The 25,790-nt window shown below is 35.3% G+C and overlaps 1 pseudogene; it reads right to left on the reverse strand.

Annotated features, from left to right (window-relative positions):
- Positions 1–14,183: 14,183 nt before the first annotated feature.
- Positions 14,184–22,420, reverse strand: LOC130981434 (uncharacterized; annotated as a pseudogene).
- Between the last annotated feature and the right edge of the window lie 3,370 nt (positions 22,421–25,790).

Consider the following 25,790-nt stretch of genomic DNA (forward strand, 5'->3'; position numbering starts at 1 on the left):
TTGAAAGAATGATGAAAAAGGAGACATGTTACTGAGGATCTGAAAAATCATTAAAAATGATTCTTGAAGCAAGAAAAAGCAGTGAATACAAAAAAAAAAAAGAAGAAAAACCGAAAAAAAAGGGGAAAGAGAAAAAGAAAGAAAAAGAAAGAATAAAGTTGTGATCCAAGGCAAAAAGAGTGTGCTTAAGAACCCTGGACACCTCTAATTGGGGACTTTAGCAAAGCTGAGTCACAATCTGAAAAGGTTCACCCAATTATGTGTCTGTGGCATGTATGTATCCGGTGGTAATACTGGAAGACAGAGTGCTTTGGGCCACGGCCAAGACTCAATAAGAAGCTATGTTCAAGAATCATCATACTTAACTAGGAGAATCAATAACACTATCTGGATTCTGAGTTCCTAAAGAAGCCAACCATTCTGAATTTCAAAGGATAGAGTGAGATGCCAAAACTATTCAGAGGCAAAAAGCTAAAAGCCCCGCTCATCTAATTAATACTGATCTTCATAGATGTTTTTGGAATTCATTGCATATTCTCTTCTTTTTATCTTATTTGATTTTCAGTTGCTTGAGGACAAGCAACAATCTAAGTTTGGTGTTGTGATGAGCGGATAATTTGTACGCTTTTTGGCATTGTTTTTAGTATGTTTTTGGTAGTTTTAGTTGAATTCTTAGTATATTTTTATTAGTTTTTAGTTAAAATTCACTTTTCTGGACTTTACTATGAGTTTGTGTGTTTTTCTGTGATTTCAGGTATTTTCTGGCTGAAATTGAGGGACCTGAGCAAAAATCTGATTCAGAGACTGAAAAGGACTGCAGATGCTGTTGGATTCTGACCTCCCTGCATTCGAAGTGGATTTTCTGGAGTTACAGAAGCCCAATTGGCGCGCTCTCAACGGCGTTGGAAAGTAGACATCCTGGGCTTTCCAGCAATATATGATAGTCCATACTTTGCCCAAGATTTGATGGCCCAAACCGGCGTTCAAAGTCACCTCAAGAAATCCCAGCGTTAAACGCTGGAACTAGCACCCAAATGGGAGTTAAACGCCCAAACTGTCATAAAAGCTGGCGTTTAACTCCAAGGAGAGTCTCTACACGAAAATGCTTCATTGCTCAGCCCAAGCACACACCAAGTGGGCCCGGAAGTGGATTTTTATGTCATTTACTCATCTCTGTACACCCTAGGCTACTAGTTTTCTATAAGTAGGACCTTTTACTATTGTATTTACATCTTTCAATCGGAGATCTTTTGATCATGTTTTGATGATTGAACCCTCTTTGGGAGGCTGGCCATTCGGCCATGCCTAGACTTTGTTCTTATGTATTTTCAACGGTGGAGTTTCTACATGACGATTGGATTTTTGACGGTTTAGAATTCACAAATAAATTCTCGTTGCAAGTATAGTTTCTAAACCAATCACTAATCCTTTCATACAAAAGATTATTTGTCACAAGTAACAAACCCCTAAATTTATAAACCGAAGTATTCAAACCTCGGGTCGTTCTCCCTAGGAATTACAATAAAGTGTCTTGTTATTGGTTTGAATTGTTTTGGGGTTTTTGAGATTTTAGACAAGAAATATAAATGGCAAAGAAAATAAACTAACAAATAACAAAGCTCTTGGCAAGATATGAGAACTAGAAGTCCTATCCTAGTTATCCTTCTCAATTGTGATGAGAATTGTGTGTTGCTCCCACTTAGTTAACCTCTAACCATGGAGGAAAGTCAAGTGGATGAATCAATTTGATTCCTCAAGTTCTAATCAACTCCTAAAGGAAAGACTAGCTTTAGAGGCATTCAAATCAATTAGCAACTTCTAATTATCAATCAACAAAGGAATTAGATAACTCAAGTGTTACTAATTACTCTACCTAGGCCAAGAGAAACAAAACCTACACTAAAATCCAACCAAGCATTTCATCAAACACTTGGAAGGTACAAAAGAAAAGCATAGTAAATCAACAACAAGAATGAAATCTAACAACAATTATTGGAAGAAATTAACAACAACAATCAAAAGAAACACATTTATTATGAATTACCTTGAATTGAATTGAAAGAAAGTAGAAGGAACAATACTAGATCTACAACAAAATATAAGAACAACATAAAAGAGATTACATCAAAAGAATAGGAGAAGAATGAATGTAACTACAAGGAATTGAGAAGATAGAAGTAGAAGAAGATGAATCTAAATCTAGATCTAGGAACTAAACCTAATCCTAATCCTAATTCTAGAGAGAAGTGAGAGCTTCTCTCTCTAGAAACTAACTCTAACTACTAAACTAAACTAATGGTTAAAAGTCCAGTTGATTTCTCTTCAATCCTTGGCTTAAATAGCATCAGAAATGAGTTGGATTGGGCCCACAAGGCTTCTAAAATCGCTGGCCACATGTTGCATTAAGTGGACTAGGTGGCAGCAACGGCGCGTGCGCGTACTTTGCGCGTGCGCGCCACCATACGTGTAGCAACTATGGCAAATCTTATATCGTTTCGAAGCCCCATATGTTAGCTTTCTTACCCAACTGGAACCGCATCATTTGGACCTCTGTAGCTCAAGTTATGGTCGTTTAAGTGCGAAGAGGTCGGCTTGACAGCTTTCCGGTTCTTTCATTTCTTCATGAGTTCTCCAACTTTTCATGCTTTTTTTCTTCATTCCTTTAATCCAATATTTGCCTCCTAAATCTGAAATCACTTAACAAACATATCAAGGCATCTAATGGAATCAAGGTAAATTACATTTAGCTATTTTAAGACCTAAAAAGCATGTTTTCACTCTTAAGCACAATTAAAGGAGAAGTTATAAAACCATGCTATTTCATTGAATAAATGTGGGTAAAAGTTTATAGAATCCCCTAAAATCAATACAAGACAAACCGTCAAATTGGGGTTTGTCAACCTCCCCACACTTAAACCAAGCATGTCCTCATGCTTAAGCCAAGAGAAAGCAAAGGGCATCAACATTTATTCAATGAAAACTAACTAAATTCAATCTACCTATATGCAACTATCTACATGAATGCAATTGCTTGGTCAAAATAAATCAATTTCCAAGAAGCATATATGCACAAGGGCTAAGGACTAGCAAGTCTAATCCACAATCGAATTGAGTTATTAAATATTTTTACAAACTTGCATGAAAAGTGATGATTGTAGGTGGAAGCATGTAATTGAGCATCGAACCCTCACCGGATGTGTTTGCACTCTATTCGCTCAAGTGTTTAGGGTTGATTCTCTCAATTCCCCCCTAATCATGCTTTCTAAGATTTGTTTTTCTTCTAACAATCGACATATATTTCATGCATGCATACAAGTATCATGAGGTCTTTTCTTTAGGTTGTAATGGGGCTAGGGTCAAGGTAGGATGCATATTTGGTTAAGTGAGTTTGAAATTTGAATCTTTGATAAGCTTAAACTTCCCACCTAACCTATGACATCCTATACAATTAAATTCCAACCTAACTACCCATTTTTCACTTTTTCACATACTCATGTATTTCCTTTTCATTTCACAACACATATGCATTGATTTTATTTGAACTTTACTTTGGGGCATTTTGTCCCCTTTTTATTTCTTTCTTTTTTCTATTTTTTTTCTTTTTTTTTTCTTTTCTTTTCTATATTATTTTTCTCCTTTTTCTTTTTTTTATTTCTTTTTTTTTCTTTCTTTCTTTCATATACAAGAACGTCAATGCATAAGGTCTATACATTTAATTAATACATGAGCATGTACCCAATTCCCAATATTTACAACAAAAATGCAAAACTACCCTCTTATTCACCCAATGTCCCAAGATTCCCACACTTGAATGGTACTCACACACACTAGCCTAAGCCAATCAAAGATCCAAATTAAGGACATTTATTGTTTTCCGCTTTAGGCTTGTAATGTGCTAAAATAAGAATAAGTGGGTTAAGCGTAGGCTCAAATTGGCTAACAATGGATGATAAAAGGTAAGGCTTTTTGGGTAAGTGAGCTAATGAAATGATGGCCTCAATCATATAAATGCATGAATACAAAAAATAATGGACATAAAGAATCAAACAAATCGAAGATTACAATCATAGGAAGAGAATAATGCACACAAGAAGGAAAAATAAGTGGTTATAAGATGTAACCACACCATTAGGCTCAAATCTCACTTGCTTGTGTTCTTAGCTCAAAACCATGTTCCAAAATACATTCTTTCAAGCAGGTTCAACAAAAAGTTTTCAAATTGGTAGGGTGCCCTAAAACGGTTTCTTGGGAAAGAAATCATCACCATAACCAAGTAGTCCTAATAGGAGAGAAGTGGTAAAATATGTATAAAGTCTAACTTAGCATGCAACCTATCATGCAATGCAATAGCTAGCTAACATTGGTGTTGAAAAAGGAAATTGTTACCCATGGAGATCGGTCGGACGACCTCCCCACACTCGAAGATTGCACCGTCCTCGGTGCATGCAAAGAAGAGCAAGGTGGATGGGTTGCCACAATTGATGAGCTCCTTCAAAAGGGTGTGCGGATGACTTGTTTGTTGCCCCATTTAGAAGCTTTCTCATTCCTTTCCATCTTGGTGGCCAACCTAGAAGGAGAGAAAAAGAAAGAAAATTAAGCCTATAACAAAGACATCAAAGCAATTAGAACATAGGCGGGGGCTAATGCCAAATAAGAGTATGGTTCTCTACTACATGGTAGCTACAACATGTGAGTAAGAAAACAATATAAGCTAATGGCATATTAACTAATACTTGATGCAAGAGTAAAATCAAAGCATGAAGAGTATATGGCACATCAAGTTCACATAAGAAGAAGTGGGTCATGAAAGACAATATGAGGTCATATCAATGCACAAAGACATAAGAGTCATACAAGATGAAGCATTGATTTAAAAGTTTCATCACCCAACAATATCAAACAAGTCAAGAGGCACCAAAGTAATGCAATGAATCCTCAACAATTGAGTAGGAAGATGCAACACCATTATTAAAATGACTAAAAAAAAACGAAAACATGCTACAAAAACTAAATGAAAATGAGAAGAGTAGAAGTATGCGAATGTGATAAGCAAAAGAAAATGGAAGGGGAGAAAAAAAACTCTTTTTTTTTTTTTTTTTACCGACGCGTGCGCGTCATGCGTGCTTACGCGTCGATGGGTATATTGGTCGAAGGACGCGTACGCGCCAGGTGCGCGCACGCGTGCATCGAGTTAGGCCGGAGGCATAATGTCGGCCCAAGTCTGGCACAACTCTCGGGTAAAAGTACCGAGAGTGCAGATTGTGCAATCGACGCGCGCGCGCACAGTGCGCGTGCGCGTGCATTGCTAATTTAAGATCATGTGCGCGTACGCGCCAGGTGCGCGCACGCGTGCATAGGCTTGTGCCTTAGGCCCAATGTTCGCACAGTGCAGGCCTAACTCTCGGGTTTTCGGCTGGAGGTGAAATTTTTGCATCCACGCGTACGCGTACAGTGCGCGTCCGCGTGGATGGTCGAAAAATGCTCAGGTGCGCGTACGCGTCATGTGCGCGAACGCGTGGATGGTGTTCTGTTTTTTCAAAAATTTTTGCTATGTTTTTGCACCAATCCAAGCATTCCAAACCTCCAAGCTACTACCAAAACACCCTAAAACCTTATTTAACATGTTAAAATACTAATTAAACTCAACCAACTACTCTAAACATGAAATTAAACTAGTTCTACCAATATGTACAAAAGAGAAAATGAAAGGATTTTACCATGGTGGGGTGTCTCCCACCTAGCACTTTTATTTATTGTCCTTAAGTTGGACTTATGGGGAGCTCCTCATCAAGGTGGCTTGTGCTTGTACTCATCTTGGAACTCCCACCAATGCTTGGTTCTCCATTGTGCCCCAAGACTTCTTATTTGTTGCACCAAGTTTTGATGGAGTTCTTCACAAGCTTGGGGCTCCCAAAGTTGATCCTCTTCTTGTGATCCGGGGTCCCACACTTTGTTTTCACACCCGTCTTGAGGTTGATCATCATTATTAGTCCAACCGGGTGGTGAGTGAGGTGAATTCTCTATGAAGTGCCCAACAATCCTCCTAGACCTATCTATTTGAGAACTATTCCCACCTTTGTATTCAACTCTTGAAGTATCAACCAAAATGAGCCTTGATTTGCAACGCCAACCACGAAACATCTTTCGCTTACGCTTCATTCCACAAAGCATCCTAAGTTGACCATCCGTTTCAAGCAAGCCATACTCAAGTGGGACAATAAAGCTAATAGAAATGAATTTTACCCACTCAAGTGAGGGAGTAGATGACAACCTAGGCAAAGATGCTTCCAACGATCTTGACAAAGCGTATTCCACTCCCATCCTTCTATTTCTAAGGACTTCCACCTCTTTACAAGATTTCTCTAATTCAATCCTTTGTTCATTAATACTATCTAAGCCTTTTCCCTTAATCAAACTATAATTGGGAGGGTGAAAGAAGTTTACCTCCACAACATTTTCAAATGCACCGGGAGAAGGTTCTTCAAGTTCAAAGAATTCTCCGCCACTAGGACTTGATGCTTGCTCTTCATCACCAAGGGAACTCAATCCTTGCCCTATCCCATCCAAGTCTTCGTATGGAATATGCCTTGGAAGGTGTGCACTTTCCTCCCTAGCATCAATTTCAATCATCTTGGAGGGGTTTTCTTCAACTCTATGTTCCCATGGAGGCTCCGTATCTCCTAAGTCTTCTACCACTTCTTCCTTGTCTTTAACAATTAAAGCTTCCTCTAATTGTTCCAATACAAAGCAACTTCCCTCATTTCCCACCGGAGTTTCCAATCTCTCCTTCATGCTATGTCCTTCATTCGATTCTCCACATGTAGCCATGGGAGTTCCTTGAGTGTTCAAGCATTGGGAGGCTAATTGATTTGTTACCGCATCCAAGGCGGCCATGAAATTTTGCACATCCGATTGCATCTCTTCTTGCCCTTGAACAAGAACACCAAGGGTTTCATCCATTAGAGATTGGGGTGGGTGGAGGGATTCATCATTTTGGGGGAAGGGTTCATAGTAGGAAGGTGGTTCTTCTTGGTAGAGTTGTGGTGGTTCAATGTTTTCCATTCTTTCCACTTGTTGCACAACACACTCCATGGTTGCTTGAAATTGATCCAATGCTTCCTTGAGATGATCCCTTGACTCTTGTTCCTCTTGGATAATGTGATTAGGATCATGTGGCTCTTGGATCAATGGATATGAGTATTCTTCCATGGGAGGTTGTGGTGGAAAGTAGTATTCATCTTGTGGTTGAAGATTTTCATTTATTGGAGGTGGTTCATCTTGATAATAATATGGAGGAGGTGGCTCTTGAAAATATTGATGCTGGAATGGTGGTGGCTCCATATGTGGTTCATATGGCTCATATGGTTGTTGGTAGGATGGATATGGATTATGGTCATATGAAGGTGGTTGGTGAAAATAGGCTTGTGAGTGTGGTTGAGGCTCATATTGAGGATATGGTTCATAGGCATATGGTGGTGGTTCTTGAAAGTCACAAGGTGATTCACCATAGCCATTGAATTGATATGCATCATAGAATGGCTCTTCTTCATAGTGCATTGGTGGGGGTTGTTGCCATGAGGATTGATCATATGCATATGGCTCCTCCCACCTTTGGTTATTCCATCCTTGATACATCTCTTCATTGTAATCTCCACTTCCTACAACATAGTTGTAATCACACTCAAAGCCAAAATGAGAATTCATAATGGGAAGAGAAAACAAAAATCAAAAGATAAATGGAAAACAAGAGAAATAAAATTCTATAACTAACAAATAAAGCAAAAAGTAAGATATTCACACTATTCACATATGTACAATAACCAATAACATAACACCATTGCAACTCCCCGGCAACGGCGCCATTTTGACGATTGGATTTTTGACGGTTTAGAATTCACAAATAAATTCTCGTTGCAAGTATAGTTTCTAAACCAATCACTAATCCTTTCATACAAAAGATTGTTTGTCACAAGTAACAAACCCCTAAATTTATAAACCGAAGTATTCAAACCTCGGGTCGTTCTCCCTAGGAATTACAATAAAGTGTCTTGTTATTGGTTTGAATTGTTTTGGGGTTTTTGAGATTTTAGACAAGAAATATAAATGGCAAAGAAAATAAACTAACAAATAACAAAGCTCTTGGCAAGATATGAGAACTAGAAGTCCTATCCTAGTTATCCTTCTCAATTGTGATGAGAATTGTGTGTTGCTCCCACTTAGTTAACCTCTAACCATGGAGGAAAGTCAAGTGGATGAATCAATTTGATTCCTCAAGTTCTAATCAACTCCTAAAGGAAAGACTAGCTTTAGAGGCATTCAAATCAATTAGCAACTTCTAATTATCAATCAACAAAGGAATTAGATAACTCAAGTGTTACTAATTACTCTACCTAGGCCAAGAGAAACAAAACCTACACTAAAATCCAACCAAGCATTTCATCAAACACTTGGAAGGTACAAAAGAAAAGCATAGTAAATCAACAACAAGAATGAAATCTAACAACAATTATTGGAAGAAATTAACAACAACAATCAAAAGAAACACATTTATTATGAATTACCTTGAATTGAATTGAAAGAAAGTAGAAGGAACAATACTAGATCTACAACAAAATATAAGAACAACATAAAAGAGATTACATCAAAAGAATAGGAGAAGAATGAATGTAACTACAAGGAATTGAGAAGATAGAAGTAGAAGAAGATGAATCTAAATCTAGATCTAGGAACTAAACCTAATCCTAATCCTAATTCTAGAGAGAAGTGAGAGCTTCTCTCTCTAGAAACTAACTCTAACTACTAAACTAAACTAATGGTTAAAAGTCCAGTTGATTTCTCTTCAATCCTTGGCTTAAATAGCATCAGAAATGAGTTGGATTGGGCCCACAAGGCTTCTAAAATCGCTGGCCACATGTTGCATTAAGTGGACTAGGTGGCAGCAACGGCGCGTGCGCGTACTTTGCGCGTGCACGCCACCATACGTGTAGCAACTATGGCAAATCTTATATCGTTTCGAAGCCCCGGATGTTAGATTTCTTACCCAACTGGAACCGCATCATTTGGACCTCTGTAGCTCAAGTTATGGTCGTTTAAGTGCGAAGAGGTCGGCTTGACAGCTTTCCAGTTCTTTCATTTCTTCATGAGTTCTCCAACTTTTCATGCTTTTTTTCTTCATTCCTTTAATCCAATCTTTGCCTCCTAAATCTGAAATCACTTAACAAACATATCAAGGCATCTAATGGAATCAAGGTAAATTACATTTAGCTATTTTAAGACCTAAAAAGCATGTTTTCACTCTTAAGCACAATTAAAGGAGAAGTTATAAAACCATGCTATTTCATTGAATAAATGTGGGTAAAAGGTTATAGAATCCCCTAAAATCAATACAAGACAAACCGTCAAATTGGGGTTTGTCACTACACACCATAGATTAAGGTGTGGAGCTCTGCTGTACCTCGAGTATTAATGCAATTACTATTGTTCTTCCATTCAATTCCGCTTGTTCTTTGTCCAAGATATCACTTGTTCTTCAACTTGATGAATGTGATGATCCGTGACACTCATCATCATTCTCACTCATGAACAAGGTGACTGACAACCATTCTTGTTCTACAAGCAATCAAAGCTCTAGTGAATATCTCTTGGATTCCTGATAACACGATGCATGGTTGATCGCCTGACAACCGAGTGCTCGCCTGACAAACGAGCCAGCCATTCCGTGAGATCAGAGTCTTCGTGGTATAGGCGAGAACTGATGGCGGCATTCAAGAGAATCCGGAAGGTCTAACCTTGTCTGTGGTATTCTGAGTAGGATTCAATGATTGAATGACTGTGACGTGCTTCAAACTCCTGAGGGCGGGGCGTTAGTGACAGACGCAAAAGAATCACTGGATTCTATTCCGGCCTGATTGAGAACCGACATATGGATAGCCGTGCCGTGACAGGGTGCGTTGAACATTTCCAATGAGAGGATGGGAGGTAGCCACTGACAACGGTGAAACCCTTGCATAAGCTTGCCATGGAAAGGAGTAAGAAGGATTGGATGAAGACAGTAGGAAAGCAGAGAGACGGAAGGGAAGGCATCTTCATACGCTTGTCTGAAGCTCTCACCAATGATATACATAAGTACCTCTATCTTTATCTTTATGCTTTATTCGTTTATCACTATACCCATTTGAGTCTGCCTGACTGAGATTTACAAGGTGACCATAGCTTGCTTCATAGCAACAATCTCCGTGGGATCGACCCTTACTCACGTAAGGTTTATTACTTGGACGACCCAGTGCACTTGCTGGTTAGTTGTGCGAAGTTGTGTAATGCCATGGGATTGAACCACCAAGTTTTTGGAGTTCATGACCGGGGATTATGAAAGTTGTGAAAAGTAGTGATCACAATTTCGTGCACCACCCGCATGGCTAATCAGCTGTCGGTTCTCGATCGTGTCAGAATAGAATACATTTATTCTTTTGCATACTATCACTGCACCCAACAGTCATGAGTTTGAAGCTCGTCACAGTCATTCCATCCCAGATCCTACTCGGAATACCACATACAAGGTTTAGACTTTCCGGATCTCAAGAATGCTGCCAATTGGTTCTAGCTTATACCACGAAGGTTCTAACGTCACGGATTCGAATGCTCTGTTGTCAGGAGAGGTGATTCAGATCCGTAGGTCAGAGACCAAAGAGAATATACTCCAGCTGTCGTCCAATGACTACATTGAACATCATGTAGACCGCTTTGTGGTTGTCAGGCATACGGATCTTGGCTAAGCGAGTAACGAAGATTGAGTGATTGTCACGGGTCACCCCTTCATTCTGACTTAACTGAATTAAGTACAATAGTATATCTTGAAGGAGAAGTAGGCGTGAATTGAATAAAAAAACAATAATACTTGCATTAATACTTGAGAAACAACAGGGCTCCTCACCTTAATCTATGAGGTATAGAAACTCCACCGTTAAAAATACATAAGAACAAAAGGTCTAGGCATAGCCGAATGGCCAGCCTCCAAAAAGGGTTCGAAGAACTCCTAAAAGGTCAAAGACTCCGAATACAATAGTAAAAAGTACTATTTATACTAAACTAGTAAACTAAGTTTACATAAAATGAGTAGATAGTGCAGAAATCCACTTTCGGGGCCCACTTAGTGTGTGTTTGGGATGAGCCTTGAAGCTTTCATATGCATAGGCCATCCTTGGAGTTTAACTCCAGCTTCGGTGCCAATTCCGGCGTTTTATGCCAGAAAAGGGTCTCTGGTGAGCGTTTGGACGCCAGTTTGGGCCATCAAATCTCGAGCAAAGTATGGACTATTATACATTTCTGGAAAGTCCAAGATGTCTAATTTTCAACGCAATTAAGAGCATGTCAATTGGGCTTCTATAGCTCCAGAAAATCCACTTCGAGTGCAGGAAGGTCAGAATCCAACAGCATCTGCAGTCCTTTCTCAGCCTCTTAATCAAATTTTTGCTCAGGTTTCTCAATTTCAGCCAGAAAATACCTGAAATTACAGAAAAATACACAAAATCATAGTAAAGTCTAGAAATGTGAATTTTGCATGAAAACTAATAAAAACATACTAAAAAGTGACTAAAACATATTAGAAACTACCTAAAACAATGCCAAAAAGCGTATAAATTATCCGCTCATCAGTAACCATACTTTATCATCATCATTATCTCCTCTACCGTCATCATCATCAATACCAATATTATCAACATTAAAGTTCTCTTCTTTCATTTTTTATTCGATGTTATTTTTTTTCTTTTAAAAGGTATTGTACTACAATTAATTTTCAATGGTTTTTCTTCACATAACCACTATTGGTGAAAGAATTTTTCAAAAATAAACTTATTAATAGTTTGTGGAGGTTTAAATCCCATCCCAACAAAATACAAATAAAACTCTGACAAAACTAATTTTTGTTATTATTTAATAGATTTTTTAACGGAGGGATCGTATTGTCCCAAAATAAAAAGGTTGAAGGTCGAAGTGTCCCTTTTGTTTGGACATGGATCGCTTTGTCCTTCGTGAAAATGGACAAAGACCGGATTATGTGTTTACTCAAAATAAAATGAAATCAAATTAAAAGAAAGAAAACAATAGTACTCTACTTATGGTTGGCTTGCCTCCCAATGAGCGCTTCTTTAATGTCATTAGCTTGACACTTGATTGTGGAACTTTCTTCCTCTTCTTCTAGTTGATTAAAAGAAATAACTTTAAGGGGAAGGAGGAGAAGATTAGTGTCCTCAGATTTGAATTCCTCCTAACAAGTTTTCTTTCTTTGTTTTCAGCTTGATTTTTCTTGCTTATTAGGGTAGGGGTTGGATTCCTTTTTGCTGACCTTCTCTTTTTCATGGACATCATCTTGGTCACAATCCCTTTTTCAGTGCATTCCTTGATTATCTCTACCACTATGGATTTAGGATCTAGGTGTTGCATGATGGGTTGAGTGTACCCTTCATCAAGAACCTCTGGAATTGGTGGGTTCAGTGAACTCACCCTCTATGTAGCTCTCTGCTTCATTGGAGTGTACATTCACATAATTGTTTTCCTCTCCTACAACCTCCTTTTTTCGTGCATCTTCTTCTTCTTCTTCCATGTGTAAGGATGGAGAGTTCTCTATTTCACTGGGGTATGGACTCCTTTGAGTGATTTCCTCACATTCTTTTGTAGGAATTTGCATTGATTTTCTTGTGAGGGATTTTGCTTGTTCCTCTTCCCAATTGTCAGTAATCACCCCCAGATGTCCTTCTACATTCTTGACACTCATTCTCATATCATGTATGCAACTTTGAGTGGCCTCCTCTAATTCTTTTATGGTAAGCTCTAAAGTTGATAGTTCTTGATAAGGAAATGATGATTCTTGATATGAACAATGAGACGATGGCTCTTGATATGAGTAGGAAGAGCATGATTCTTGGTATGAGTAAGTAGGGGATGAAGCTTGACAGGCAAGATCAAAAGATGATGATTCTTGATAGATAGATAGAATATGAAACATTGGCATCTCTTTGCTCTTGACCTTGCCAACAAAAATCTGGATAATTCCTCAATCCATAGTGAGTTGAATCACTCCTTGGGTGTGAGTAGTAACCCATGTGATTCCTTTCCATGATTGTTCTTTAGCACAAAATACCAAATAAAATTAAACACACCAAGTGGTAAACAGGAAAGAATAAGGAAGAAAGCATAGAAATAAGTTTTTTAATTAATTTTCAAAAATAAATAAATAAATAAAGGATTTAATTCAAAAATAAATAATAATAAAAAATAATTAACAATTTTGAAAGAAATAAAAATAAAAAAAGATTAGGAGGAAAGGGGTTTAGGAATTTTCAAAATTCAAAAAGAAAGAAAAAGAAAAATTAAAGAGACACCAAACTTAGAAATAAAACAAGATAAAACAAACAATTAACTAAGAAGATTTGAAAATAAAATAAAAGATTTGGTTTTGAAAATTTTTGAAATTTAAAAAGAAAAAATCAGTCAAAGATATGAAAAATTGAATTTGAAAAGAGAAAGTTAAACAAGATAAGATATGATTTAAAATTCAAGGCAAGAGATTTGATTTTGAAAAATTTTAAAATTTAAAAACAGAAAGTCAAATAAAAATTTGAAATTTAAAAATTAAAAAAACTCAAGAAAGAGAGAAACAAGATAAGATAAGATTTTAAAAATTCGAATTTAAAAGAAAGAAAAACAAACAAAATACAAAACTTTTAAAATTTGAATTTGTGTCAAAGATAAGATAAGTTTTAAAAATTTTAAAATTTTAAAATTCAAATTTTTAAAGAGAGCAAAACCAAGGTAGTGAACTCATAGTTTTTACCTCAACTCGTTAAGCAAATTCAAAATCGTAATTTGTTGAATCGTAAGACGGAACGTAAATATGACTTGTAAATTATAAAAATTTAGAAAAATTTAATAGCAAAACTAATTTTACAGAAAATAAAATAAATCTCAAATAATAAACTAAATTACCCATAGAATTATAACTAATATATATATACTATAACAAGTCAAAAGTCACAATTCAACACAAATTCATAAATTAAAATACAAATTCACAACTCACAAGTTCATACGACACTAAAATAAATTCAAGTAGCAAATAAACCAACCAAACTACTAGAATAAACAACCAATTAACTAAAATCTAAACAAGTTATTTAATAATCATTCTATTCTTCATCAGTCATAAAATCTTCACGAGTTTCACAAACTTCTGCATTACCATCGTCGTCGTTATCAGGAGCAGGAGGAAGAGGTCCTTGGAGAAGTTCTTCAAACTCATCATCATCAAGATAAGGAATTGTCAAAGGATCCTTAGATGCACCAACAACTCTATTACCACTTGCTTCATCATTTGAATCAGTATCTGGAATTAAAGCATCTAAATCTTCTTCTTCTCCATCTTCGTCAACAACAATCCACTCTTCATCAGAGTCCAACTCATCAAGACTATAGTCATAATCAAGACTTCTTCTAATTTGTTTTTTCTTTGCTAATCTTGAGTTTGTCATCACAAACACAACATCATTCATAGTTTTAACTTTTAAACGGTTTCTCCTTTTTGTGTGAACCTTTCAAAAGTAGATAAAAAATATTAGTCAAACAACAAGATAGAATTGAAGAATTAACAACCAAATTTATAAAAGTAAAATGCAACTTATATTTAATTACTAACCATCTCAAAAGCACTCCAATTATGTTCACATCCAGATGAACTACATGTCAAATTCAAGACATGAATTGAAAATTGTTGGAGCTCTGGATGCTGATCTCCATAAGAATCCCACCATTGAACTGGAGTTTTAGTATAAATTGCATTTTGAGCTACTTTACTACCAAAAAACTTTTTTCGAGTCTTAAAATCTTCAAGTTGAACATCCATCTTTGTGATTAAATCTGAATTTCCTATTATCCTTTCCATACAAGCATAAAACTACTTCTTAAGCTCATAAGCAATTTTAAAACCAGAGCTATAATGAATTTGAGGATTCAAATAATAGCCTGCAGCATGCAATGGCTTATGAAGTTGGTTGCCCCATCTTGCATCAATAATATCCCAAATAAGTATATAACTAAAACAAAAAAATTAATAAATTATTTACAAAATAAACAATATTTTCAGAATTGCATTAATTAAAAAATAAAATAATTAGACACTTTACTTTGTCTCAACTTTTTGAAATGCATCTTGTATTTTTTTCCTTTGCACTTGTCATTTCTTCATAAATAAATCTCATTGCCGGCTTTTCTTCTGAATCCACCATACGAAGCACATGAAAAAAAGGGTAGGCAGCCCTCAAGCAAATTACCACTTCTTTCCAAAACACCTTATCTAACACTACACTTGCAATTATCTTTCCATCTTTTGTCTTTGCAAATTTACTAGAAGTCCATTGATCAGAAAGAAACATTCTTATTAAGGAACCTTTGTTGTCATTGAGACATCCCAAAATAAGGTAAGAAGTTACAAAACGAGTCATACCCGACCTCACCAAATCTTTCCCCTTAGTGTGGATGTGTAGTAATGCAATAAGAGCAGTTCTAGCATATATGTAAGTAGTAATCTTTCTACCTTTGTAAATTGTGTCCTTGTGAAGTGTTACTTTTTTTTCCAAATCTTCTAACATTAAATCAATGCAATGTGCTGCACAAGGTGTCCAAAACAACTTTTTCCTCTTTTTCATTAGCATTTCTCCTGCAGCTTTGTAGTTAGCCACATTGTCGGTGCAACTTGGATGACATTTTCTTCACCAACCTCTTCAACCACATCATCTATCATTTTAAAGATTTTATCAGCTGTCTTAGTAATATGAGAGGCATCAATAGATTTTAGAAAAGCAGTCCCTTTAGGACTATTAACCCAAAAATTTAGGATGATCCGTCTTCTCTTATCTGTCCAACCATCAGTCATTATTGTGCAACCAACCTGCTTCCAATATGCTTTATGTTCCTCTAGTGATTGTTGAACAAGCTCTACGTGTTTCTTCAAAAGAGGCACCCTTAATTTATGGTAGGATGGTGGCTTGAATCCTTGTCCATATCTTATAGCTTTCTCAAACATTCTACTGTATTCCTCGCTCCTTGAAACATTAAAAGGGATGCCATTGTTGTAGAAAAAAGCACTAATCTCTAAACATACTTCCTCTCTCAAATTCTTCTTAAATATATTATTGATTGTTGTTTGAGTACTAATGCGAATTTTCTTGAATATGTTGCCATCTATTTCTTTTTCCTTTCTTTTTTCACCGGTAGTGTCAACTTCTTTAGTAGCTTTTTTTGGGCTTGCCCCATCCATGCTTGTTTTCTTTATCAAATTTATTTGCAACCCACTCATAACATCCCACATTTGCTTCTTAACTTCATCACTAACAGCTGTACAAGCCCCAACATCTTTTTGAGTTCCTGCTAAGTGGTGTTTCAATCTATAAACTCCTCCTGAAAAAATTTTATGACAGTATTTACATTGTATCTTCTTTCCATCTTCTCCAACAGATATCCCGTGCTCCCATCCTACATCAGTTCTACTTTCAAGAGCATTCTTAGAAATTTTTCTTTTACTAGCGATTCCAGCTGTACTTCCTGACTGAGAAGTTGGAATGTTAGTCGAATTTTCACTTGCATTAGCTTGAGTTAATATCATTCCTGTTCAAAAAAAAAATGAAAACAGTAAATATTCAATGAATCAATTCAACAAAAAATTAACAATTCAATTTAAACAAAAAATACCAGCATAACAAAAATTCAAGAATTATATTCAATGCCACAAGTCCACAACAACAATTCAGAGATATAGATAGTTATCAAATTATTGGGATAATATAGGTGACAAATAATGAAGACATTAAGATATAGATAGTTATAGCATGCATGAAATAAATATTATTGCAACAAAACCATAAAGTTCAAATAATGAATGTACACATACAAATTATATTTATGCATTATATAGATACATAGATAGATAGCCTTTTTCAATAAATATTATTGCATACAAACTCCACACCAATATAGTGTAGTAGTGCTTATTGCTGCACAACTATTAGTACTGTCATAGTTGTTTATGGTGAAGAATTGAAGATAGAACACATTACAATTCAGCAACTTGGTATAAGCAATTCATTGAAATGCATCAGTTGGAATGGAAGTACAATAATAACACGAGCAAGGCTTTTGAGTTGCGAAAAGTAATAAGGCCAGCCATCTTGTTCTTGTCAGGGTTTATTTTAAGAACACCACCACATACATGCCTTAGATCTTGAGGTAAATCAACATAAGGCCAAAGGTTTAATCATGCTAGAATTTTATAACTGAGCACTTATTTAATTATTGTTATAGTTTATTTTATCTGATAGAGAATAAAGATTATATAAGCATCACTTGGATATCTAATTCAACCAATCATAAAATATGTATGTGCTAATGGTTGATGAATTTAAAATCCTGAATCAAATCAAATTTAAACATTTATCTATATGCTTAATTATTATACAACAAGCACATAATCTAATGTCCCTTATTTATACAAACATATATACACCAAAATAAGAGAGATAAGAAATTCAAAAGTACAGGACAGTAAACAAAATTAATTAATGGTTATCAAATCTTATCAAAAATAGGTTAATAGATTGAGTTGGTTGAGAGTTGAGATATGCAAAGTTCTTTGTCTTGTCCTCCATAATGCACTGAACCAATGTTGTGAAAGTTATGGTCCTTAACTGAATTTGTGACTTCTAACCTCTAACGGCAAGGTTATAGACCACATTGTCAATGGAATATGGGTTATCACTTATCAGCACAAAAACTTTAACCTAATATACAAGCCTGGACAATTATAAGAAAGACCTCACTTTCCAGATAACATGACTATCCAACTATGCAGCAACATTCAAGAAGAAAGCATATCAGCACCAAACCAGATCAGACCACTACTTCAACTTTTTCAAACTAGGAAAAATCAAATTCAAAACAGTAGAAATCAAGAGGTCTAAACAATCAGAACATAGGCAACCTATATTGATCCAAATCTCTACACATAAATACACAATCTAAATTTAAGAGGTCTTTAATTATGTTATAATAATGAGATAATTTTATCATTCTAGTCTTCTGCAGCATCATCAATTTCCTCATCCTCAGGCACACCACGAAGGTAGAGAACATTGTTACATCTAGAAATAAAAATAATAAAACAAAACATACTTATTTCCATTCAAGAGGTTTAGTCAAACACAAATCAAACAGGCAACAACAATTTCATTTTCATGACAAATTCACAACCCATAAACCTATACTTGCCATATATTGACATAGAACCACAGAAGTAGCGTTCAATTATATTACTAGAGTGAGGAAGTGATATGCTTCTTCTTAACTTACCTGATGAACTAGCAGCAAAGGGGAGGGAAGAGCAGTGACCAGCGATCCAGATTCCAGAGCCAGAGACAGAGAGGTAGAGCCACTGAGCCAGAGAGTCTCAATGTGTTGCAATCGCAAAGTGATGCTCACGGCCTCATGCAGTCCAACCACCACCAGTCCGAGTCGATAACACCAGCAGCAAACCTCACGGAGTCACGGTGAGTCGGCGATGCTCCAAATTGGGGTTTTCGGTCGCGCGAAATTCAAATTTCAGAGGGAAAGAGAGATAGAGTCAGAGATCGAGACTTGAGAGAGGTGAAAATTTGAAATTTTGGCCAGGGAGAATTGGAGATAAACTGTAAAAGTAAGAGAGATTAAGAGATTAGAGATTGTTACTCTGCTAGGGCTCTTCTTCCATGGTCTTCTATTTAGATTGGGCCATTGGGTTGGGTTGGGCTGCAATCAGGGGGCTCAGGGCCAAGGAAAAGAACTTCTTCAACCTGAAACGCAACCACGCAGCAGAAGCTATGATTCCGGTGACTTTGCGATTTTCAATGGTGATTTCACACAGAGCAGCCTGATTCTGAACGAGATGCAAAAGTGCAACGAAAAGATAAAGTAGAAGCGTATAATTGTGCGTTTCCACGAGTTTACACGCGATTCTGACTACCTTGAGCAAAACTAACAAGATACTAAAACTTAAAATTTTAAATTTGAAATAAGATAAGATAACAAAATTTTTGAAAATCAAATTTTGAAAAAGATAAGATAAAGAATTGAATTTTGAATTTTAAAATTTTGAAATTTGAAAAGATTTTTTTAAAATTCAAAGAAATATAAAAAGATAAAATAAAGATATGAAAAAGATTAGTAAGATAAGCAAGAAAAATTTTAAATTTTTAAAAGATAAGAAAAAAGATAACTAATTAGGACACTAAACTTAAAAGTTTTGAAATCAAAAGATAATATTTTTGCAAATTGAAAGGAAAAACACAAAAAGAGACCAAACTTAAAAATTTTAAGATAAAATCAAACAATTTTCAAAAATTTGGAAGGAAAAACACAAGATACCAAACTTAAAATTTTTTTACATCAAACAAAGAAAAGCACCAAGAATAATTCGAACACAAGGAAGAACAATCAAGAACAGATTTTCGAAACTTAAGAAAAGAAACACCAAAAAGACACCAAACTTTAAAGATGGACACAAGACTCAAACAAAAGAAAAAGTTTTTGAAAATTTTTTGGAAAAGAAACTAAGAAAGTTCGAAACTTTTAACAAGAAACAAGAACACAATAAACACAAACAAAAGAAAAACAGTAAAAAGTACCTGATCTAAGGAACAAGACAACCGTTTGTTTGTCAATCTCAAATAATTCCTAGAAACGGCGCCAAAAATTTGGTGCGCAAAATTTAGAACTCCGTACAACTTAACCGGCTAGTGCACCAGGTCGTCCAAGTAATACCTTAGGTGAGTGAGGGTCGATCCCACGAGGATTACTGGATTGAGCAAGCAGTGGTTATCCTGCAAATTTTAGTCAGGCGAATAGAAAGTTGAGTGGATGTTGTTGAATGCGCATAAAATAAATAAGAAAGCAATAAAGAAATAGTGAAGAAACAATAGTGAGAAATCAGTTAAAGCTTCAGATATGCCTTGTCCTTTTGGATCAACTTTTCTTACTGTCTATTCTAATAATGAATAATTCATTCCATGGCAAACTGTAAGTGACTAACGCCACGCCAATGGTTATTAATCTCCTCTTATCCACATCAAATGCCAAACCAATGATCATTCAATCTGAATGAGGGTGAAGCTCTAGCAATTCAATCTCTGGTGATCCTACTCAAAATGGCACAGACAATGTCAGATCTTTCGGATTGGAGAATGAAGCTTTATAACTCTAGTTTATACCACAAAGGCCCTAATCACCCTAGAACTCGGCTGAACAGATGTTCCCATGTCCCCAATGAGATTATGGATTAGCCGTCTAAGAGATGTAATCTCAAGCTTGAAGTTCAATACTCTCCCTCTCGAAACTCGCACGAACTCATGTAGAAAAAGGGGTTATACTCTCATTCCACCCCAGATTCATAAAGATGAAGAACGAGAATGCATCTTAGAATATAATCAAATATATATTGAAATAGAAACAGTAATATTATTAATCCATGAGAATCAGTAGAGCTCCTAACCTTAACCTAGGAGGTTCAGTTGCTCATGCTTTACAAAGAAAGTACAATGTAATATGTCTATGCTTCTCCCCTCCTGCGAGGCATGATCCTCAAGATGAAGGAAGTCTCTTATTTATAGTAAATATTAGACCTAAAAGATGTTAATAATAATTACAAATTACAAAATGAGATAGACTAAGCTAATGACTACGAAAATCCACTTCTGGGCCCACTTGATGAGTGTTTGGGTTGAGTTTGGCGTCCAACTTGGGTGAGTGGGCGTTGAACGCCCACTAGAGGGTGTGAGTGCGCTACCTTGCTCCCTTTGGGACATTGAATTCCAGTTTTAGGCGTTCAACACTGGGCTCTGTCCTTCTGGGGCGTTGAACGCCAAAAAGGGGTAGTTTGGGAGTTCAACGCCCGTTTTGGGGCTTCATCTCCAAAGAAAAGTATAAACTATTATATATTTTTCTAAAGCCCTAGAAGCTATCTTTCCAATGCCGTTAAGAGCGCGTCAATAGAATTTCTTTAGCTCCAGAAATGCTTATTTGAATGCACAGAGGTTAGGATTTGACAACATCTAGTGTTCTTTCTTTGCCTCTGAATCAGACTATTCCAAAACTTGCTAGAAGCACCCAAAAATCACCTAAAATCATAGAAAAACCACAAAGAGTCAAAGTATCATCCAAAAATTGATTTTTGGATTAAAACCTACTAAAACATAATAAAATTTAACCAAATATTCTAAAAACACTAAGAAAATGATGACAAAAATTGTATAAAATATTTGCTCATCAACAGCTTCACCTTCTCCGGTGGCGGAAGCTCACCAAATAACTCCTGGAACCACTCCCAAGCCTGTCTGCTCCCATCGATATGCAGGTGGAAGTCTGTCAGGCACCCAAAAATAGCTTGTCCATCCATGGGCAGCCCCAACTGATATGCCACATCCTGGAGCATGATAGTGCACTCTCCGAACGGCATATGAAAAGTGTGGGTCTTAAGCCGCCACCTCTCAATAAATGCACTGACCAGAGGCTCATCCAGCCAGAACGGTTCAGCCTAGCCAAGTGGTACAAACCAGCCCTCTCCAAATAAGGTATGATCCTATCATGTAACGACATATTCTATTGCCTCTGAAGACTATAAATACACCGACTTGGCTGCATGTTGTGAGAAAAATAACAAAAATCTGATTAATTTCTAACACTTACAGATCCAAACTATAATTTATATTTCAAAAAAAAATGTGATTGCCTAATGTATCAAACCAGTTAACTAAAATGTTAAATATAGTTCTCCTATAATCACTGTTACTATAAATTTTGTTCAAAAAGAGAGACAGGTATCATCATTTATATGAAACGGCACAATGAACATATGAACATTACAATAACTAACGATTGTCCAACTTTAGCATCCATAAGTCATAAGTTCTAAAATTTAAAGTTTCACATTTACAACTTAAATTTCAACTTTGGGTCAACAAAACTTACATTATTTACTTAAAATTTAAATCTTAAATTTCAAATACTAAATCCTAAACCTTCAAAAATTTAAGTTTAAAATTTCAAATTGTAAATAATAATTTCAAAAACTAACAACAAGCCATAAATCCTACATTTTAAATTCCGATCTTGATGATTTTTAAATACCTAACTTCAAATTCTCTACATTTATTTTTAAATTTTAAATTTTAATTTTCATTCTCTAAACTAAACTAAGATTCTGTTTTCTAATTAATATATCCTAAATACTACATAAATATACGTAAATATCCAAACGAAAGAAAATAAAGAAACTTACCTCTTCATTGATGCCGCCGACAACGTGAGCAACGCCGTTGAGTCGATACAAGCGCCCTTCGTTTGCCATGGTTCCACTTGAAGAGATTGCTCTAAAAAACTCAAACTAAACCCAATATTTTTTCTCTATCTTCTCACTACTTTCTCTCTCTATCTCACTTTCAAAAGTACTCAAAAGAAATCCGCTACAACCTCAAAAAGTTTTTATAGTAAAGCCATCTTCAAAGAAATCGCTATAAGGTGTCGTGGTTTCTTCATGAACGCCATTCCTTCATAAACCGCTACAGGGTGTAGCGGTTTATGTACTTGCAGCAAAGCAATGCAAACCGCGACAGAGTATAGCGATTTACGTGTAAAGTTTAATCTCCGTCAAGGTGTCGCAATTTACATGTAAATAGAAAAATTACAATTGTATTTGGTGTTTTAAAAAATTGTAATCTGATAAGATTTTTTCAAATATTTTAAATGAGTAAATTGCCATTCTCTTTTATGAAATGATCCTTTGTTTGAGATGTTATTTTTATGAGATATTTTTGACAAATTTAATAATATCATATATTTGGTAAAATATATATTATTATTAGTATTTTTTTTAATTAAAAAAATGTTAGTAAGCGCTTGCATTGTTAAATAAAAAAATTATTTCACTCCTTATAATTTTTTATTTCTGATTTAGACGTAATAAAATAGGAAAATGATCTATTTTTGAATTTGTTATTAATTAATTTAATTTGTTAAGTATTGATGTAATAGTAAATTATATTTTTATGTTTTATATGATAAAAAATTATGGCAGAAAATAATATACATCAACTGTGTTAATAATTTTGTTATGTGAAATTAAAATACATTCGTAAACAAAGATATCAAATATACTCATTTTAATTGATTTATTTAATATTTTATTATTTTAAAATCATAAAAAAATAATTTTTAAAATAATTTACTTTCATGTACTATCATGTATAGATCTTTTAGAATTTAATTAGATGTTGATGTTATTATAAATATTAAAGTTTTTTATATAATAATAGGTGTACAAATTAAGATAAAAAAATAATAAAAAAGAGAAGAAACAATCAAATAATTTTAAAAAATGTTATTATAAATATTAAAGTAATTTTTGTCAGATAATAGGTATAAAAACTAATTGGAAAAAATAGAAAAATATTCATTTCATATTAACACTTAATTAATGTCCAATTCAACATGTTAATGCATACGTCCAAGTCCAACCAAATATATAAATATATATATATATATATATATATATATATATATATATATATAGGGTAAAGTATACTTTTTGTCCCTGAAGTTTGGCAAAAGTTTCAAAAATACCCTTAAGTTTTATTTTGTTTCAATTTTGTCCCAGAAGTTTTCGATTTGCATCAAATATACCCCCGACGGCTAAATTTTCAAAAAAATTAAGACCAATCTAATAATAATGCATGAAAATGATGCTTGATTTGCTTGTGTTGAGGGTTGTTCTTATGAAATTGTTGTTGAATTGGTCTTAAATTTTTTGAAAAATTAGCCGCTAAGGGTATATTTGATGCAAATCGAAAACTTCTAGGACAAAATTGAAATAAAATAAAACTTAGGGGTATTTTTGAAACTTTTGTCAAACTTCAGGGATAAAAAATATACTTTACCCATATATATATATATATATATATATATATATATATATATATATATATATATATATATATATATTAAATAGACTTTGTCCTCATCTTATGAAGATTGTTGGTCCACTTCAAGAAGGATTTATTCCGGGACGAGGAACTCCTGACAACATCATTATTGCTCAAGAAGTTTTTCACTTTATGAAGAAAACTAAATCAAAGAAAGGCATACTGGCCTTTAAGATAGATCTGGAGAAAGCTTATGACAGAGTTGACTGGAGGTTTTTAGCTCATACCCTTAAGAGCTTTGGTTTTTCTATTCCTACAATTAATTTGATTATAAATTATGTCACTGCTTCTTCCTTATCTATTCTTTGGAATGGAAATCGTCTGAATGACTTTACTCATAGCCGAGGTCTTAGACAAGGAGACCCTATGTCACTCTATCTTTTTGTGTTGTGTATAGAGCGATTGGCATGCTTTATTAGTCATCAGGTTGATTTGGGCTTGTGAGAGCCAGTTGCTATTTCTAGAGGGGGACCAAGAATATCTCATTTAATGTTTGCGGATGACTTGCTTCTATTCTGTAAAGCTACAAAGAGATAAGTGCAAAATATGATGTTGGTTTTAGAGACTTTTTACAAAGTATCTGGGATAAGAATTAATGTAGAGAAGTCTAAAGTGCTTTGCTCCAAGAATGTCTCTACAACAAGGAAAAAGCTTTTCATTGGGGTATCCTCTATCAGATTTGTCCAGGACTTGGGCAAGTATCTTTGAGTTACTCTTAGCCATTCTAGGGTGACTCGTTCAGTTTTCAATGGTGTCCTGAATAAGATTCGGAGTAAGCTAGCAAGCTGGAAAGGGAGTTTACTCAATCGGGCTGGTAGACTCTACTTGGTTAATTCTGTTGTAGCCGCTATTTCCACGTACCAGATGCAAGTCTCTATTTTTTCCAAAGGAATCATTAGTAAATTGAAGTCTATGATGAAGAATTCTCTTTGGAAAGGATAAGTTGATGGGAGAGTATTGAATCTTGTTAGTTGGAAGGTACTGGTTACTCCAAAAAAATATGGAGATTTGGGGATTAGAGATCCTTATTGTGTAAATATTGCTCTTCTTAGGAAGCTAGTTTGGACTTTTTTCCAGCAGCCAAACAAGCTATGGGTCCAATTGTTGGATGCCAAATACTGATCATTTCTATATGACTATTTTAGTTATCCTAAGAACAAGGACTCTCCCATTTGGAGGTGTCTTTGCAAGGCTTGGGAAGTGTTGAAGGATGGGTTTGCTTGGTGTATTGGAGATTTGAACCAGAATTTTTGGTTTTCTAGCTGGAGGAGAGAAGGATGATTATCTAATGAGATAGATTATGTTCACATTTCTTATTCGAATCTCCGGATACATGATATTTGGTCGGTTGGTAGGTGGCATTTGGATACTCTTTATTCTCCTTTATCTCAAAATCTGAAAGGTAATATTCTCTCATACAATCCAAATGAACAAGTAGGTCCAGAAGTTGGTTGGTATTGGTGTGGGTCTGCTGCCAAAGTCTATGACTCACGCAATGGCTACTTGTGGTTGTGTAAGCATCTGTTTGGTTGGGAGGAGCGGGATAATTGGCTTTGGCTTTGGCATCAGTTTGTTCCGGAAAAGCATAAGTTTTTGGCTTGGTTGTGTCTTAAGAAGACTCTTCCTACTGCAAGTTTTCGCTTTAGAAGAGGGATGTCATCATCAGATAGGTATTCAAGATGTCTTTCTAACCAGGAATCGGTTTTACATTGTATTCGGGATTGTCCAAAAGCTCAGCTT

The sequence above is a fragment of the Arachis stenosperma genome, chromosome 5 (assembly GCF_014773155.1).
Source record: "Arachis stenosperma cultivar V10309 chromosome 5, arast.V10309.gnm1.PFL2, whole genome shotgun sequence".
In the NCBI taxonomy this organism is placed as follows: Eukaryota; Viridiplantae; Streptophyta; class Magnoliopsida; order Fabales; family Fabaceae; genus Arachis; species Arachis stenosperma.